The 20,591-nt window shown below is 39.4% G+C and overlaps 1 pseudogene; it reads left to right on the forward strand.

The window, feature by feature from the left end:
- Positions 1-11,182: 11,182 nt before the first annotated feature.
- Positions 11,183-13,287, forward strand: LOC143666772 (FMR1-interacting protein NUFIP2 pseudogene; annotated as a pseudogene).
- Positions 13,288-20,591: the final 7,304 nt, after the last annotated feature.

A 20,591-nucleotide genomic window follows, 5' to 3' on the forward strand; every position in this document is an offset into this window, starting at 1 on the left:
TTATTTAATCGCTCTTAAAAAGTCAAAAAAAAAAACTGCTGCAGGGATTTTGGAGCTGTTTGCCCAGCATGATGGTGGACCAAGCGATTCCCCAGGAGACATCCTGGTCGAACTTGGAAGGTACAGTGCTGTTTTGAGGAATGGATGGATGTAGTCACACTTTGTGATGATACACCAATCTTCAGAGGTCCTGGAGAAAAGCAATATGCAATTCCTAGTGTGGGTGAAAGGGAGCATCTGCGAGACTTTATTGGGGAGTCAGCATTGGGTGAAGAAAAGAGTGCCATTAGCACCTGGGGCTGATGGAGAAGACCAGGCAAAGTGGACTTGGGTCGCAATCAGAGAAGAAGGCTTCTCTGAGCACGTGAGACAAGGAGAATGAAACAGAGTCAGCCATGGAAGGAAATAAGGAAGCCATGTACAAAGGCACTAAATATTCCTGCCTAGAAGGTGCTAAGAAAATTTCCACTTCTTTTTCTTTTAGAAAATAGGAGAGGATGCATAAGCATCAAAGGCCTAGAGCTGTTGCTGTCTAAATAACAGGGGGATGGGAATCCAGCCTTTTCCAGACTCCTGGCCAGCTTCCTTGCATCAACAGTCACTATATTTGAGTTCTGCAACCCTACCAAGGTGCACATAAGAAACTCAGAGACCATTTTATACAGCCTTGAGACTACTTTTCCTGGAACTGATGCATACATGGAAACAATAATTACAACAACTATAATTTCTAAGGCAAGTCCATGTGTCAAGCTCTGTGCACTAGGTATTTAAGATGTATCACTCAAGGTTCAGTTGAAGAAAATTAGTCAGCATTGTTACATAACAAACATCTCAAACACATCAGTGACTTAGAACCATACACAATTCCCACCATCACTCCACCCCTATGGCTTTTTGGATTGGCTATGAAAGTGCTGGGCTCAGATCAACTTCATGCAAATCACAATTTTGGGACCAAGGCTGAAGGCACAGCACTTACCTGATATGCTGTTCACATAACAGGGGTATTCATGTAAGAATCTCCAACCAACCACACAATCGCATCCGCTAAGCCCTCATCAACCAGAGCATACCCCATGGGGAAGCCAAAGTGAGTGAGGGTAAATACAAACCCTTCCCCCAAGATGCACTGGGTAATGAAAATGAATGGAGATACAAAATCCTATTACAGAAAGGGCATAAATTGTTGGGGACAATAATCCAATCTCTTATACCACTGTATTTTAAGCACAGTGGGTTTTATTATATAGAATTGGGTGTTTCCAAAACGAGTATGATTTCTGAGATGGGTACAGCAGAAAGAGGTTAAATAGATGCTGATACCAGTTCATTCATAACCACATCAAATCATCTCACTAATTCCTGGGAAGAACTAAGTCAGGTTGAGATGAATCTCCTTAAGCATCTGATGGCTAGTAAGGCAGACTGTACTGGAAGGGCTCACCCTGCGTCTCCTGTTTACTTCACAGGTCTGATCACATATTGGATGTGGAAACTCCAGGTGCTTTGCACCCAGTTGGGTACTCAGATGTCCACTCACGCTTTCCAGATTCATACCAGAAAACTGTCCACCTGGAAAAAAACTGCCAAGCTTAACTTTGCTAGTGATGAGATGGATCACTAGGCTGGCAAGGAGAAGGTAATAGGGTGGAGAAGAGGGACAGAGCTGGACAATTTGGCCACATTCATTAATTCATCCATTCATTCAATAGCATTATGATGTGTCAGGTACTGTGGTAGGTACTGGGACATAGCTATGAAGAAGATGCCCATATTCCATGGAGGCATCATGGAGTGGGAGTAGTGGGGCATGGGCTTGGCAGAAGGGTGGCCCCAGGAGGCTGGTTCAGGGTGGAGCAATCTAGTGACTCTCTAGCAGATGACGCATGGCTTGCCTACTCATACCCCACGTCCTCCATGTGACCTACCAATGGAAAAAAGGACTAGGGGACTGGCAGTAAGGGGGAAGCAGTTTCGCTTAAATAAGAAAAAAATCAGCACTGACCAAAGATGGAACCATTCTTCTCAGAAGATTAATTCCCTACTATTAGGATGGCCAAGAGTATGACCACTAGTCAGGGATGGTAAAAGGGCTCAGTTATGGGACATCAGAGAAAGACAGTGGTGGGAGATTTTGACCCTGGGTTTCTAGATACTACCCATTCGCTGCTAATCCCTGTCATTACCTTCACCTGAAGACCTGGAACCTTTTGGGAAGATGGACATATTCATCATGGCTAGGGTAAGAGAAGAGGTAGATGAACTATCAAGGGATTAAAAGAGTGGTACTCAAAGGAAGTCATAACCACGGCATTTTTGTAAGGCTGTGTGGTTCCACGCACAGAGATGGCAAGTGCTGGACTATAAGGTGAAGATGGCTTGTTGCACAGGATACTTTTAAAATTAAAAAAAAAAATCAGTCTACTCTAAAACTTGAAAAATATCAGATAAAGATATTGATTTCTGGCTTTTCTTTAAAAAATGACACCTCTTTGGAATAATGCGGAAGGCCTATACCACCAGAACTCAACATCCTGAATCCATAAAATAAATGATTTAATTAATTTACTACATGAAGTGCAGGAAACTTTTACATGGACAAACAATTCTACAAGCAAAGTAAAAAGTAAAAAAAAACTAATGACAGCTTGGAGAAAATATTCAATTCATATCGCAGTATAATAGCTAATTTCCCTAATATATAAAGAGCTCCTAAAAATCAATAATAAAAAGACAAAACCCAATATAAAAATGGACAACATACAACTCACTAAAAGTGAACTCAAATGGATCTTGCTTACATGAAAAAAATGTTTGGCCCCACTCATAATAGTAATGCAAATTAAAACCACTGAAGTTATATTTTTTATCTAGCTGCCTAAAAAAATACAAAAGTTTCACTATACACTCTGTGGATAAGATGATGAAAAATAGACACTGTCATATGTAACCGGTCAAAGTACAAAACAGTGCAACTTCTATGAAAGGGAATATTGAAATATCTAACAAATTTACCAACATGTTTACTCTTTGACATTCACTGTTGTTCTCAAACTGTTGTCCGAGAACCCCTGAGGTTACCCAAGACTCTTTCAGGGGATCTGTTAAATCAAAACTACTTTTAAAATAAAACTGAGATTACATTTGTCTTTTTCCTTCTCAAAATAGGCTACAGCAGTATTTTCCAGAGCCTACATGATGTTCATTAGCCCAAAGAATGAGGCAGATGCATATAAGGGAATCCAACTATCTACTGTTAAGGGAAATATGAAAGAGATTTACCAAATTATGAAACAATGCGTCTCTTCACAATTTTTCGGTTTTAAAAAGCATTCTTTCTTATATATTTAGAGTAATATGAATGGGTTTATTGTTATAGTTAAATGAATACATTCTTAAAATTTCTCAGTTTTAAATTCTAGTATAGATAACTATTGGTAGTCACAACCCATATAAATAAATAAAAATTTATTTAGGATTTTCAATACATTTTAGGACAGTATAGGGGTCTTCAGATTTAAAAAAAAAAAGCCTTACAAGCATTGACTCGCCAATTTCAAGACAGGGCATTTATGTTACCTGCTTGTGTTCCAATCCCCCAGCCCCCAATCAGCAGATCTTCTCTCTCTTCAGGCTAGCACACAGCCTCCAGGCCCAATGGCAATGGAGAGGAAGTGAAGTGGCACTTCAGCGAACTGAGTGAGCTCAGCCGGAAGGTAGCCAGAGCCCTCTCGGGGAACTGTGGTCTACACCATGGGGACCATGTGATGTGGTGCTGCCCAAGTGCCTGGCTGGGACCCTGGGCTGCATGCGAGCCAATTTGTAACTGACCACCCAGCCATGGCACTATTTCCCTTGTGGAGGATATTGGGGGCAGAGAAATGCAACCACCCCTCCTAAAAGAAGCTCCTTCCATGTACCATGTTATCCCTGCTCATACAGAGATGCCAACCTTTGTCCATTTACATAAGCAGACTATGCTTGAAGTACTCTACTAGAGGTCACTGATACAGAGTGGACCAAAGGTCCATTTGCTCATGGAGCTTATGGATCTTTTGGAGAAAGACAGATATCAAACTATTAACTGCATATGTAATTATTTCCTTACAAGTTTGATGAGTGGCAGGAGAATGTTATTAAGCCTATTAAACAAGGGTTGGTAAGCTATGACCTGCCGGCCAAATCTGGTCCACATTCTCTTTTTTTGTACATAAAGTTTTTTTTTTTTTTCATTGCACATCAGTTTATTCATCCCTCAAAATGAAGCTATCTTAACGCTCAGCTCCGGGATTAAACACAGCCCTATGCTACCATTTTCTGAGAATCTCTAAGTGTCCTACTCATTTTTTTTTTATAGTTTTTTTATTAATTAAAAAAAGAATTAACAAAACAATTAGAAATCATTCCATTCTACATGTACAATCAGTAATTCTTAATAACATCACATAGTTGCATATTCATCATTTCTTAGTACATTTGCATCGATTTAGAAAAAGAAATAAAAAGACAACAGAATAAGAATTAAAACATTAATAGAAAGAAAAAAAAAAACAAAAAACCTATACCTCACATGCAGCTTCATTCAGTGTTTTAACATAATTGCATTACAATTGGGTAGTATTGTGCTGTCCATTTCTGAGTTTTTATATCCAGTCCCGTTGTACAGTCTGTATCCCTTCAGCTCCAATTACCCCTTCTCTTTTTTTTTTTTTAATTAACGGAAAAAAAGAAATTAACCCAACATTTAGAAATCATACCATTCTACATATGCAATCAGTAATTCTTAACATCATCACATAGATGCATGATCATCATTTCTTAGTACATTTGCATCGGTTTAGAAGAACTAGGAACATAACCGAAAAAGATATAGAATGTTAATATAGAGACAAAAATAAAAGTAATAATAGTAAAGTCAAAACAAAACAAAACAAAAACCAATAGCTCAAATGCAGCTTCATTCAGTGTTTTAACAAGATTACTTTACAATTAGGTATTATTGTGCTGTCCATTTTTGAGTTTTTGTATCTAGTCCTGTTGCACCGTCTGTATCCCTTCAACTCCAATTGCCCATTATCTTACCCTGTTTCTACCTCCTGCTGGACTCTGTTACCAATGACATATTCCAAATTTATTCTCGAATGTCTGTTCACATCAGTGGGACCATACAGTATTTGTCTTTTAGTTTTTGGCTAGACTCACTCAGCATAATGTTCTCTAGGTCCATCCATGTTATTACATGCTTCATAAGTTTATCCTGTCTTAAAGCTGCATAGTATTCCATCGTATGTATATACCACAGTTTGTTTAGCCACTCTTCTGTTGATGGAGATTTCGGCTGTTTCCATCTCTTTGCAATTGTAAATAATGCTGCTATAAACATTGGTGTGCAAATGTCCGTTTGTGTCTTTGCCCTTAAGTCCTTTGAGTATATTCCCAGCAATGGTATTGCTGGGTCATATGGCAATTCTATATTCAGCTTTTTGAGGAACCGCCAAACTGCCTTCCACAGTGGTTGCACCTTTTGACATTCCCACCAACAGTGGATAAGTGTGCCTCTTTCACCACATCCTCTCCAGCACTTGTCATTTTCTGTTTTGTTGATAATGGCCATTCTGGTGGGTGTGAGATGATATCTCATTGTGGTTTTGATTTGCATTTCTCTAATGGCCAGGGACATTGAGCATCTCTTCATGTGCCTTTTGGCCATTTGTATTTCCTCTTCTGATAGGTGTCTGTTCAAGTCTTTTTCCCATTTTGTAATTGGGTTGGCTCTCTTTTTGTTGTTGAGATGAACAATCTCTTTATAAATTCTGGATACTAGACCTTTATCTGATATATCATTTCCAAATATTGTCTCCCATTGTGTAGGCTGTCTTTCTACTTTCTTGATGAAGTTCTTTGATGCACAAAAGTGTTTAATTTTGAGGAGCTCCCATTTATTTATTTCCTTCTTCAGTGTTTTTGCTTTAGGTTTAAGGTCCATAAAACCACCTCCAGTTGTAAGATCCATAAGATATCTCCCAACATTTTCCTCTAACTGTTTTATGGTCTTAGACCTAATGTTTAGATCTTTGATCCATTTTGAGTTAACTTTTGTATAGGGTGTGAGAGATGGGTCTTCTTTCATTCTTTTGCATATGGATATCCAGTTCTCTAGGCACCATTTATTGAAGAGACTGTTCTGTCCCAGGTGAGTTGGCTTGACTGCCTTATCAAAGATCAAATGTCCATAGATGAGAGGGTCTATATCTGAGCACTCTATTCGATTCCATTGGTCGATATATCTATCTTTATGCCAATACCATGCTGTTTTGACCACTGTGGCTTCATAATATGCCTTAAAGTCCGGCATCGCTAGACCTCCAGCTTCGTTTTTTTTCCTCAAGATGCTTTTAGCAATTCGGGGCACCCTGCCCTTCCAGATAAATTTGCTTATTGGTTTTTCTATTTCTGAAAAATAAGTTGTTGGGATTTTGATTGGTATTGCATTGAATCTGTAAATCAATTTAGGTAGGATTGACATCTTAACTATATTTAGTCTTCCAATCCATGAACACGGTATGCCCTTCCATCTATTTAGGTCTTCTGTGATTTCTTTTAACAGTTTTTTGTAGTTTTCTTTATATAGGTTTTTTGTCTCTTTAGTTAAATTTATTCCTAGGTATTTTATTCTTTTAGTTGCAATTGTAAATGGGATTCGTTTCTTGATTTCCCCCTCAGCTTTTTCATTACTAGTGTATAGAAATGCTACAGATTTTTGAATGTTGATCTTGTAACCTGCTACTTTGCTGTACTCATTTATTAGCTCTAGTAGTTTTGTTGTGGATTTTTCCGGGTTTTCGACGTATAGTATCATATTGTCTGCAAACAGTGATAGTTTTACTTCTTCCTTTCCAATTTTGATGCCTTGTATTTCTTTTTTTTTGTCTAATTGCTCTGGCTAGAACCTTCAACACAATGTTGAATAATAGTGGTGATAGTGGACATCCTTGTCTTGTTCCTGATCTTAGGGGGAAAGTTTTCAATTTTTCCCCATTGAGGATGATATTAGCTGTGGGTTTTTCATATATTCCCTCTATCATTTTAAGGAAGTTCCCTTGTATTCCTATCTTTTGAAGTGTTTTCAACAGGAAAGGATGTTGAATCTTGTCAAATGCCTTCTCTGCATCAATTAAGATGATCATGTGATTTTTCTGCTTTGATTTGTTGATGTGGTGTATTACATTAATTGATTTTCTTATGTTGAACCATCCTTGCATACCTGGGATGAATCCTACTTGGTCATGATGTATAATTCTTTTAATGTGTTGTTGGATACGATTTGCTAGAATTTTATTGAGGATTTTTGCATCTATATTCATTAGAGAGATTGGTCTGTAGTTTTCTTTTTTGTAATATCTTTGCCTGGTTTTGGTATGAGGGTGATGTTGGCTTCATAGAATGAATTAGGTAGTTTTCCCTCCGCTTCGATTTTTTTGAAGAGTTTGAGGAGAATTGGTACTAATTCTTTCTGGAACATTTGGTAGAATTCACATGTGAAGCCATCTGGTCATGGACTTTTTAGGAAGCTTTTGAATGACTAATTCAATTTCTTTACTTGTGATTGGTTTGTTGAGGTCATCTATGTCTTCTTGAGTCAAAGTTGGTTGTTCATGTCTTTCCAGGAACCCGTCCATTTCATCTAAATTGTTGTATTTATTAGCGTAAAGTTGTTCATAGTATCCTGTTATTACCTCCTTTATTTCTGTGAGGTCAGTAGTTATGTCTCCTCTTCCGTTTCTGATTTTATTTATTTGCATCCTCTCTCTTCTTCTTTTTGTCAATCTTGGTAAGGGCCCATCAATCTTATTGATTTTCTCATAGAACCAACTTCTGGTCTTATTGATTTTCTCTATTGTTTTCATGTTTTCAATTTCATTTATTTCTGCTCTAATCTTTGTTATTTCTTTCCTTTTGCTTGCTTTGGGATTAGTTTGCTGTTCTTTCTCCAGTTCTTCCCAAGTGGACAGTTAATTCCTGCATTTTTGCCTTTTCTTCTTTTCTGATAGGCATTTAGGGCAATAAATTTCCCTCTTAGCACTGCCTTTGCTGCATCCCATAAGTTTTGATATGTTGTGTTTTCATTTTCATTTGCCTCGAGGTATTTACTAATTTCTCTTGCAATTTCTTCTTTGACCCACTCGTTGTTTAAGAGTGTGTTGTTGAGCCTCCACGTATTTGTGAATTTTCTGGCATTCCACCTATTATTGATTTCCAACTTCATTCCTTTATGATCCGAGAAAGTGTTGTGTATGATTTCAATCTTTTTAAATTTGTTAAGACTTGCCTTGTGACCCAGCATATGGTCTATCTTTGAGAATGATCCATGAGCACTTGAGAAAAAGGTGTATCCTGCTGTTGTGGGATTTAATGTCCTATAAATGTCTGTTAAGTCTAGCTCATTTATAGTAATATTCAGATTCTCTATTTCTTTATTGATCCTCTGTCTAGATGTTCTGTCCATTGATGAGAGTGGGGAATTGAAGTCTCCAACTATTATGGTATTTGTGTCTATTTCCTTTTTCAGTGTTTGCAGTGTATTCCTCACATATTTTGGGGCATTCTGGTTCGGTGCGTAAATATTTATGATTGTTATGTCTTCTTGTTTAATTGTTCCTTTTATTAGTATATAGTGTCCTTCTTTGTCTTTTTTAACTGTTTTACATTTGAAGTCTAACTTGTTGGATATTAGTATAGCCACTCCTGCTATTTTCTGGTTGTTATTTGCATGAAATATCTTTTCCCAACCTTTCACTTTCAACCTATGTTTATCTTTGGGTCTAAGATGTGTTTCCTGTAGACAGCATATAGAAGGATCCTGTTTTTTAATCCATTCTGCCATTCTATGTCTTTTGATTGGGGAATTCAGTCCATTAACATTTAGTGTTATTATTGTTTGGATAATATTTTCCTCTACCATTTTGCCTTTTGTATTATATATATCATATCTGACTTTCCTTCTTTCTACACTCTTCTCCATACCTCTCTCTTCTGTCTTTTCAGTTCTGACTCTAGTGCTCCCTTTAGTATTTCTTGCAGAGCTGGTCTCTTGGTCACAAATTCTCTCAGTGACTTTTTGCCTGAGAATGTTTTAATTTCTCCCTCATTTTTGAAGGACAATTTTGCTGGATATAGGAGTCTTGGTTGGCAGTTTTTCTCTTTTAGTAATTTAAATATATCATCCCACTGTCTTCTAGCCTCCATGGTTTCTGCTGAGAAATCTACACATAGTCTTATTGGGTTTCCCTTGTATGTGATGAATTGTTTTTCTCTTGCTGCTTTCAAGATCCTCTCTTTCTCTTTGACCTCTGACATTCTAACTAGTAAGTGTCTTGGAGAACGCCTATTTGAGTCTAATCTCTTTGGGGTGCACTGCACTTCTTGGATCTGTAATTTTAGGTCTTTCATAAGAGTTGGGAAATTTTCAGTGAAAATTTCTTCCATTAGTTTTTCTCCTCCTTTTCCCTTCTCTTCTCCTTCTGGGACACCCACAACACGTATATTTGTGCGCTTCATATTGTCCTTGAGTTCCCTGATACCCTGTTCGAATTTTTCCATTCTTTTCCGGATAGTTTCTGTTTCTTTTTGGAATTCAGATGTTCCATCCTCCAGATCACTAATTCTATCTTCTGTCTCTTTGAATCTATCATTGTAGGTATCCATTGTTTTTTCTATCTTTTCTACTTTGTCCTTCACTTCCATAAGTTCTGTGATTTGTTTTTTCAGTTTTTCTATTTCTTCTTTATGTTCAGCCCATGTCTTCTTCATGTCCTCCCTCAATTTATCAATTTCGTTTTTGAAGAGGTTTTCCATTTCTGTTCGTATATTCAGCATTAGTTGTCTCAGCTCCTGTATCTCATTTGAACTATTGGTTTGTTCCTTTGACTGGGCCATATTTTCAATTATTTGAGTGTGATCCGTTATCTTCTGTTGGCGTCTGCGCATTTAGACAGATTTCCCTGGGTATTGGATCCAAAAGTTTGGAAGATTTTTCTGTGAAATCTCTGGGTTCTGTTTTTCTTATCCTGCCCAGTAGGTGGCGCTCGTGGCACACGTTTGTCTGCGGGTCCCACCAGTAAAAGGTGCTGTGGGACCTTTAACTTTGGAAAACTCTCGCCGTCCGGGAGGTTCGCTAGCCGAAGCGGCTTGGAAGAGTTCGAGCCGGCCCAGGGTCTGAACGCGGGGAGGGTTGCTGGCCGCCGCAGCCCAGGAAAGCGCCCGTCCGAATTTCCTAGTCGGCCCGGGCGACAAGCGTGGCAGGAGGGTGCCAGCGGCAGCGGCCCGCCCGGGAGAGTGCACGTTCCCGGGGAGTCGCGGGTTTGGAAGGGGCCTCCCCCGCCTGTCACCATTCTCCGCGGCCTGGGGATTTCCGATCCAATTCTCTCAGTTGGTCCGGGGGGCCGCGCGTGGTGTGGGCACCAGCCGCCACAGTTTCAGGGGACCGCCTGTCCAATTCTCCCAGCCGGCCCGGGAAGGGGGAAGGGAGTGACTCCGGCCGCTTGCCGCCCCGCCCAGTGAAGCCCGCGCGCCTTGGCGATCTCACCCGAGCGGCTTCTCTCAGCCAGCCAGCCGTTCCAGGATGGGGTACGCTGTCTTTTTTATCTCTGTTGTGGCTTTGGGAGCTGTTCTGTATTGTTTCTACTCCCCTAGTAGCTGTCCTGGAGAAGAAACTAAGATCCGTGCGTCTTACTAAGCCGCCATCTTCTCCGGAAGTGTACATAAAGTTTTAATGGAAAATAGACAGGGTCGTTTTTCTACATATCATCTATGACTATTTTTGCATTACAATGGCAGAGTTGAGTGTTTGTGACAGAGACCATTTGACCCACAAAACATAAGACCTTTACTATGTGCCCATTTACAGAAAAAGTTTGCCAACCCTTGCTATAAAAAGAAATACATACTCACTAGGCCAAGGGGTCATGGGATTCTTCTCAAAGAAAATGGTATTTGACTGAGTTCCGAAGGTTGGGCAGTATTTGGTAAGGAGAGGAGGCGGGGAGGAGGGCAGAGAGAGCAACATGTGTGAAGACAGAATAGGAGTGAAGCCTGCAAATGATGAGAGAACCTGAAAGGACGTCTGCCTTGCCAATATCCAGGCAGCAAGGAGAAGGTAACGCCAGATGAGCCTAGAAAGATGGGCAGGAATGAAACCAGCAGGGCTCTGTGGGCCATGGTAAGGATTCTGGTCCCTAGGCCCCTGAAGAATGGGAAACCATGGATGGATTGAGTGGCATGATCAGATTCTGTTTGTAAAACGTCACTCAGGATGCTGTGTAGAGAATGGGATAAAGGAGGGCAAGTGGAAGCGGGTTCTCCAGACAGGAGACAAGGGACGATGGGGGCTTCAAATTGGATGGCGTGGTGGAGATGAAGATAAGTAGATGAGTTCAAGGGGCTATTGGGGACCATCACCTGTAGCCCCACCAGTACCTGCAGCACGGGGCCAAGGGCAGCCCCAAGTCCCAGCCAAATCCACTGAAACAAGAGCAGAAACATGCCCTCCAGTAACACCAGGAAATGCCCCAAAAGAAACCAGGCTATAATGACCTACATGATAATTCTGGAGAAAGAGAAATAGCTTTAAAGAGCCTAGGTTCTGAGGACATTAACCTCAACGGCAACCAGCAAACGATGGGCACAAAGCTGAAGCAGTCTGTGAAGGCCAGCACCTCTGGAAAAGCAGGAATTAAAACCAAAAACTTCATTCAGAAAAACAGTATGGCCAAAAAGAGTGGGAAGTCTTACGAAAATAAATCTGGAGAGAACCAATCTTTAGACGAAACTGATGCTGAAGCAATTCCAAATAGTGTTTTGACAAATAATTCTGGCTTTATTACTGATGGTTATATGGGCAAAGGGGCAGATGATATGGTAGCGGACCTGAGAGCAGATACACCACTCTTTAAAAAAGAAAAACTGGGTGCAATAGTGCCAAGGGCTATGAAAACCTTAATTTAGTGTGGGACAAAATAATGCAGCATGAGTCCAGTGTCCCAATGCTAAAACAGGGACTTGAAACTTTCAAACCTGACTATAGTGAACAGAAGGGAAGTTGAATAGATGGTTCTAAGCCCTTATAGAAGTGTGAAACTGGGCTTGGAGGATAAAGCCATGGAAAACCCACCATGGTGATGTGCTGTGGAAAAGCTCCGATATTAAATTGGTGCGAGCAGCAAAGTTTGATGATCGACTCAAAGAAAAGCGTGCTTCAGCTCTTGCCTCCAAGGAGGACTCATGGGCACATTTTCAACCACCTCCAGTTTTTCCAGTGGACAATGGCAGTGCTAAATTAGTTCCTATAAATTATGCAAGCAAAGTTCAGGAAAACCTCTACAAAACTGCACTGAATTTTTTTGTGTTTGCATCTTCATCTTCATCCTCTTTGTCATCTACTGAGCAAACTCAGGACCAATCATCAAGTCACTTATCCCAGGTCCTTAAATCTGCACTGATTTACTTCTGTTACTTCTGCCAGTTTGTTCTAATAGACCTGTTTTAGCAGGGACTGGTGCAAGTGGGTATTCTATGGGAGTCAGCCCCTGCTCACTACTGCTGCTGATACTCCCATCTCTCCTGAGACTAATCCAGTTCTCCAGAACATGAGTTGAACCTCAGCAGCTGCTGAACAGATGAAGTCTAGCCTTTTCATCGACCCTTCAATTATGCAAACCGTGCTGCTCAGCACAAAACAAGTGGATCTGCCCTCTCCAACAGATCAGCAAAACTTGGGGGATATCTTCCAGAATCAGTGAGGTTTATCATTTATAAATGAGCCCAGTGGTGGCCCTGAGACTGTTAATGGAAGTCATCAGATCATGAAGTGATGATGTGACTTTCAAGGGGAATATCCTGCCACTTTGGTTCCACAGGGTGCTGCAACAATCCCCCCAGTAGCTGAGCATCCTGTGTTTCCCAAGGCTTATGAGCTGGAGAAATGGACTAGTTCTCAAGCTCTGGGTAGCATTCAAAAGCCTGTCATATAGGTGACCTGAGAAAAGCGGGCAGCAGTTGTCAAGGTGCTTTAGTGTTTCTCTCAAAGCACCATGAGACAGAAAAGCAAAATCCTCTGGCCTCTTCTATGAACACTTTGTTAGGCTCCACCAAAGAACAGAGATAACAGAGGGGCGTAGAAAGGGATGATAGTGGGGGTTCTTTTGACCTGCAGCTGCTGTTGTATATCACAGTAAAGAAATGGAATCTATTCGGAATTTGCAGAAGCAAATTCCATGGATAGTCTAGATCGATGAAGGATAGCAGGATCAGACTGTCTATTCATAACCTTTCATATGCTTATATACCTATAGTTATTTTTTAAATGGCAACTGAAAGTAATTAGACTTCTTAGGGAATCAAAATTTACTTCAAGAGATTACACAAAGTTGTTTAATCTCTGGTACCGAATAGTTTTGTTTTGCTTTGGTTTCTTTTTCTTTTGTTTAGTTTTGTTTTTTCAGAGGGAATGCAAGTGATTAATGAATGGAAACTTAAAAAGTGTGGTTCTTCATCCTGACCAAAAAGGGGGAAAGAAGTGCAACTAATAAAGTATCAGTGTCAGAGATAATTCAAGTAGAGTCAAGAGGCTACTCTGGAAGCTGCTGTCACCCAAACTTCAGGTAGACCTTGCTACCTATCATAACCTGCCAAACCCCAAGCAGGACCATTCCAGCCAATCCTAAAGGACACCTAGAGCAATATATAAGATTCCACAAAGATTCCATGCACTAGAGTAACTTTCCAGAAACCTACAACCTTCAGATGAGTCCCTGATCCATATAAGTCCTGAAACCTAGAGGGCCCAGCCTCTCCAGAACATCAGCTAGTTCCAACTCCTTACTCCATATTAGTGACAGCCTCTTCCAACATGAAAAAGTTAGAATGGCCATAGCCCGAACACCCCTAAAGAGAGGGAAACAAAGATCAAAGGTGATGGTGGAGTTACACAGAGAAGATAGGGTTTACCAAATGGATATGAATGCTGAATCATTAAATTGATATCTCTTTCAGTCTCCAGTATCTCAGAGCAGCTAGAAGCAAAAACCTAAAATTAGGAGAGAGTGCCAAGATGGCAGCTTAGCGAGGTATGGGATTTCATTCGTCCTCCAGAACAGCTACTAAATAGCCAGGAACAGGACAGAACAACTGCTGGGGCCACGTTAGTGACCAGACACACAGCGTACCCCAGTCTGGACCAGCTGGACCATCTGTGAGCACCCCCAGAACCGTGAGTTCCCCAAGCCGCGGCAGCCGGTGCCCCTCCCCCACAGGCTGCTTCCCAGAGGGGAAAGGAAAGAGACGTTACCAGCAGCAGGGGCCGAGTGTAACTAAGTTTTGTGGAATTAATTCACAAATTCTGACTACTAAAAATGGGCCCCCAGCTCAGCTGAACCTGGTCAAAGCAGAGGTTGCTGATTTTTGCCCCAGCGCCGAGGGGGCAGGACTGACAGAAAAAGACAAAAAGAAACAGTTTTTTTGGATCAAATAGCACATAATACTTGAAAGGGTCTGGGCCCTGAAGGAAAGGAGGGGGCACAGGATCTGAAGGTACACAAAGCAACATACTAATTTATGCTCTTGATTGGCAAATCTGAGGAATGGGGGTCCTGTTCTGAGAAGGATTTTTCTCTTTCTTTTTTGTGGCTGTGTTTCTACAAAGGCTTGACTCCCTTTGGATACAGTGGCAGGGCTTCTCAGGCTGCAACTGCCCCAGGCATAGCAGGAACAATGTTTGAGGGCTTGTCTGGAGGCTGTGCCTTCCCCAGGGGAGGGGTGGGGCCCAGCTCAGGTGGAATCCCTCCCTCAAGGAATTCAGACCCCAGGGTTTGGAAAATTGAAGCAATTAAAGCCAGCCTGCAACCTCTTCTCTGTCTCCACCACACCCCCAGCAGGGAGAGTCTGCCAAAATCAAAGGTACCACATCACCTTATGCTGGTGGGACCTGCAGGCAGACAAGCGCCACCTACTGGGAAGGATAAGAAAAACAGAGTCCGGAGACTTCACAGGAAAGTCTTTCAACCTGCTGGATCTCACCTTCAGGGAAAACTGACGCAGGTGACTCTGACAGACTTCAAATGTAAAACAGTTAAAAGAGACAAAGAAAGACACTATGTATTAATAAAAGGAACAATTCAACAAGAAGATATAGCAATCATAAATATTTATGCACCAAGCCAGAATGCTCCAAAATACATGAGGCAAACACTGAAGAAACTGAAAAGAGAAATAGACATATGTACTATAATAGTTGGAGGCTTCAATTCCCCACTCTCATCAATGGACAGAACATCTAGACAGAGGATCAATAAAGAAACAGAATTTGAATAATACAATAAATGAGCTAGACTTAACAGACATTTATAGAACATTACACCCCACAACAGCAGGATACACCTTTTTCTCAAGAGCTCATGGATCATTCTCAAGGATAGACCATACGCTGGGTCACAAAGCAAATGTCAATACATTTAAAAAGATTGAAATCATGCAAAACACTTTATCAGATCATAAAGGAATGAGGTTGGAAATCAATAATAAACAGAGTGCCAGAAAATTCACAAATAAGTGGAGGCTCAACAACGCATTCTTAAACAACCAGTGGGTCAAGGAGGAAATTACAAAAGAAATCAGAAAATATCTCAAGGCAAAAAAATAAAAACATAACATATGAAAATTTATGGGATGCAGCAAAGGCAGTGCTAGGAGGGAAATTTATTGCCCTAAATGCCTATATCAAAAAAGAAGAAAGGGTAAAAATTGGGGAATTAACTGTCCACTTTGAGGAACTAGAGAAAGAACAGCAGCCTAACCCCAAAGCAAGTAAAAAGAAAGCAATAATGAAGATTAGAGCAGAAATAAATGAAATTGAGAACATAAAAACAATTGAGAAAATCAACAAAACCAGAACTTGGTTCTATGAGAAAATCAATAAGATTGATGGACCCTTAGCGAGGTTGACAAAAAGAAGAAGAGAGAGGATGCAAATAAATAAAATCAGAAATGGAAGAGGAGACATAACCACTGACCCCACAAAAATAAAGGAAGTAATGAGAAGATACTCTGAACAACTTTATGCTAATAAATTCAACAAAATGTAGATGAAATGGACAACTTTCTAGAAAGGCATGGACAGCTAACATTGACTTGAGAAGAAATAGATGACCTCAACAAACAAATCATAAGTAGAGAAATTGAATCAGTCATTAAGAAGCTCCCCCAAAAGAAAAGTCCAGGACCAGATGGCTTCACATGTGAATGCTACCAAACATTCAAGAAAGAATTAGTACCAATCCTGCTCAAACTCTTCAAAAAAACTGAAGAGGAGGGAAAGCTACCTAACTCATTCTATGAAGCCAGCATCACCCTCATACCAAAGTCAGACAAAGATAGTACAAAAAAAGAAAACTACAGACCAATTTCTCTAGTGAATATAGATGCAAAAATCCTCAACAAAATTCCAGCAAATTGAATCCAGCAGCGTATTAAAAGAGTTATATACCATGACCAAGTAGGATTCATCCCAGGTGTGCAAGGATGGTTCAACATAAGAAAATCAATTAATGTAATACACCATATCAACAAATCAGAGCAGAAAACCACATGATCATCTCGATTGATGCAGAAAAGGCATTAGACAAAATTCAACATCTTTTCCTGTTGAAAACACTTCAAAGGATTGGAATGGAAGGGAACTTCCTCAAAATGATAAAGGAAATATATGCAAAACCCACAGCTAACATCATCCTCAATGGGGAAAAACTGAAAACTTACCCCCTAAGATCAGGAACAAGACAAGGATGTCCACTATCACCACTGTTATTCAATATTGTGTTGGAAGTTCTAACCAGAGCAATTAGACAAGAAAAAGAAATACAAGGCATCAAAACTGGAAAGGAAGAAGTAAAACTCTCACTGTTTGCAGATGATATGATACTATATGTCGAAAACCCTGAAAAGTCCACAGAAAAACTACTAGAGCTAGTAAATGAGTACAGCAAAGTGGCAGGTTACAAGATCAACACTCAAAATTCTGTAGTGTTTCTATACACTAGTAATGAATAATCTAAGGAGGAAATCAAGAAGAGAATTCCATTTACAATTGCAACCAAAAAAATGGAATATTTATGAATAAATTTAACTAAAGAGACAAAAGATCTTTACAAAGAAAACTACAAGAAATTGTTAAAAGAAATCACAGAAGACCTAAATAGATGGAAGGGCATACCGTGTTCATGGATTGGAAGACTAAATATAGTTAAGATGTCAATTCTACCTAAATTGATTTACAGATTCAATGCAATACCAATTAAAATCCAAAACACTTACTTTTCAAAAATAGAAAAACCAATAACCAAATTTATCTGGAAGGGCAGAGTGCCCTGAATAGCTAAAAGTATCCTGAGGAAAAAAAATGAAGTCGAAGGTCTCACACTATCTGACATTAAGGCATATTATGAAGCTACACTGGTCAAAACAGCATGGTACTGGCATAAAGATAGATATACTGACCAATGGAATAGAATAGAGTGTTCAGATATAGACCTTCTCATCTAAGGACAAGTGATCTTTGATAAGGCAGTCAAGCCAACTCACCTGGGACAGAATAGTCTCTTCAATAAATGGTGCTTAGAGAACTGGATATCTATATGCAAAAAAAATGAGAGAGGACCCATTTCTCACACCGTATACAAAAATTAACTCAAAATGGATCAAAGGCCTAAACATTAGATCTAAGACCATAAAAATGTTAGAACAAAATGTAGGGAAATATCTTATAAGTCTTATAATAGGAGGTGGTTTCCTAGACCTTACACCCAAAGCACAAGCATTGAAGAAAGAAAGAAAGAAATGGGAACTCCTCAAAATTAAGCACTTTTGTGCATCAAAGAACTTCATCAAGAAAGTAAAAAGACAGCCTACACAATGGGAGACAAGATTTGGAAACGATATATCAGATAAAGGTCTAGTATCCAGAATATATAAAGCAATTGTTTAACTCAACAACAAAAAGACAGAAACCCAATTACAAAATGGGAAAAAGACTTGAACAGACACTTCTCAGAAGAGGAAATACAAATGGCCAAAAGGCCCATGAAGGGATGCCCAACTTCCCTGGCTAGTAGGGAAATGCAAATCAAAACCACAATGAGATATCATCTCACACCCACCAGAATAGCCATTATCAATAAAACAGAAAATGACAAGTGCTGGAGAGGATGTGAAGAAACAGGCACACTTATCCACTGTTGGTGGGAATGTCAAATGGTACAACCACTGTGGAAGGCAGTTTGGTGGTTCCTCGGGATGCTAAATATAGAACTGCCATATGACCTGGCAATACCATTGTTAGGTATTAACTCAGAGTACATGAGGGCAAGGACACAAATGGACATTTACACACCCAATGTTTATAGCAGCATTGTTTACAATTGCTAAGAGATGGAAACAGCCAAAATGTCCATCAACAGACAAGTGGCTAAACAAAAGGTGGTATATACATGTGATGGAATATTATGCAACTGTAAGACAGAATAAAGTTATGAAGTATGTAACAACATGGATGGACCTTAAGGACATTATGCTGAATGAGATTAGCCAGAAAAAAAAGGACAAATACTGTATGGTCTCACCGATATGAACTGACATTAGTGAATAAACTCGGAGAATTTCATTGGTAACAGAGACCATGAGGAGATAGAACTAGGGTAAGATATTGGGTAATTGGAGCTGAAGGGATACAGATTGTGCAACAGGACTGATTGTAAAAACTCAGAAATGGACAGCACAATATTACCTAACTGTAATACGATTATGTTAAAACACAGAATGAAGCTGAATGTGAGAATGATAGAGGGAGGAGGGCTGGGGGCACAAATGAAATCAGAAAGAAAGATAGATAATAAAGACTGAAATGGTATAATCTAGGCTTGCCTAGAGTGTATAATGAGAGTGACTAAATGTACAAATTAAAAAAATGTTTTTACATGAGGAAGAACAAAGGAATGTCATTACTGCAGGGTGCTGAACATAGATGGTAATTAATATTTTAAAATTTTAACTTATGTGTGAGACTAAAGTAAAAAATGTTTATTTGGTACAAAATTTATATTTTGACTAATGCATTTCCTAATATAACTTATGTAGACAGCTTAATTGAATACCATAAGTACATGGAACCTTGAGTAGGACATGAGATTTTGTTAGTTTGTCTGGAGTGATGCCCGGATAAATCCCAGAATGATTTGAACAGTGAATAAAAAAGTATTTGCAAAGAATGGTGAGAAAGGGGGAAAATTCAACTTTTGCAAGTTGAATTTTTGATATTCTCACAAGCAGTGAGGACAACCAAAGCAGTAGGCTGAGCCCCCAATCTTGGGGTTTGTTCATATGAAACTTAACCCCACAAAGGATAGGCTAAGCTTACTTGAAATTAGGCCTAAGAGTCACCCCCAAGAGAACCTCTTTTGTTGCTCAGATGTGGCCTCTCTCTCTCTCTCCAGCCAACGCAACAAGCAAACTCCCCCTGTCTATGTGGGACATGACTCCCAGGGGTGTGGACCTTCCTGGCAAGGTAGGACAAAAATCCCAGAATGAGCTGAGATTCAGCATCAAGGGATGGAGAAAACCTTCAAAACCAAAAGGGGGAAGAGTGAAATGAGACAAAATAAAGTGTCAATTGCTGAGAAATTCCAAACAGAGTCAAAAGGTTATCCTGGAGGTTAATCTTACACATTAAATAGATATCACCTTGTGAGTCAAGATGTAATGGAGAGGCTGGAGGGAACTGCCTGAAAATGTAGAGCTGTGTTCCAGTAGCCATGTTCCTTGAAGATGATTATATGATGATACAGCTTCCACAATGTGACTGTGTGATTGTGAAAACCGTGTGTCTGATGCTCCTTTCATCTACCTTATCAACAGACGACTAAAACATATGGAATGAAAATAAATAATAGGGGGAACAAATGTTAAAATAAATTTAGATCAAAATGCTAATGATCAGTGAAAGGGAAGGGTAAGGGGTATGGTATGTATGAATTTTTTTCTGTTGTCTTTTTATTTCTTTTTCTGAATTGATTCAAATTTTCTAAGAAATGATCATGGTGATGAATATGCAACTATGATGGTATTGTGAATTGCTGATTATATATGTAGAATGGAATGATCATAAGTTAAGAATGTTTGTGTTTGTTATATTTTTTTAATTAAAAAATTAATAAAAAAGAAAAAAATACCTACAATTATGGAATTGCAACCCATGTCAAACTCCAAAATATGTTCTACAACTAAGTGTGGTGCTGTGCGTTGAAATTTATTGCTTTTCTGTATGTATGTTATTTTTCACAGAGAATAAAAATAAAGTCAATTGTGGTGATAAAAAAATATTTATGCCTTCTAGAGTTCTATATTCTGGAGCAGTTAGAAGGAAAAATCTGAGAGGATTGTACGGGATCTGCCCTGTAACTACTTGTTGAAGAGTGCTTTGAAAATTATTGTTTTTTTATTTCTTTGCTTTGTATATATGTTATTCCATACAATAAAAAAAATTT

Source organism: Tamandua tetradactyla, chromosome 23, assembly GCF_023851605.1.
Source record: "Tamandua tetradactyla isolate mTamTet1 chromosome 23, mTamTet1.pri, whole genome shotgun sequence".
NCBI classification, from domain to species: domain Eukaryota; kingdom Metazoa; phylum Chordata; class Mammalia; order Pilosa; family Myrmecophagidae; genus Tamandua; species Tamandua tetradactyla.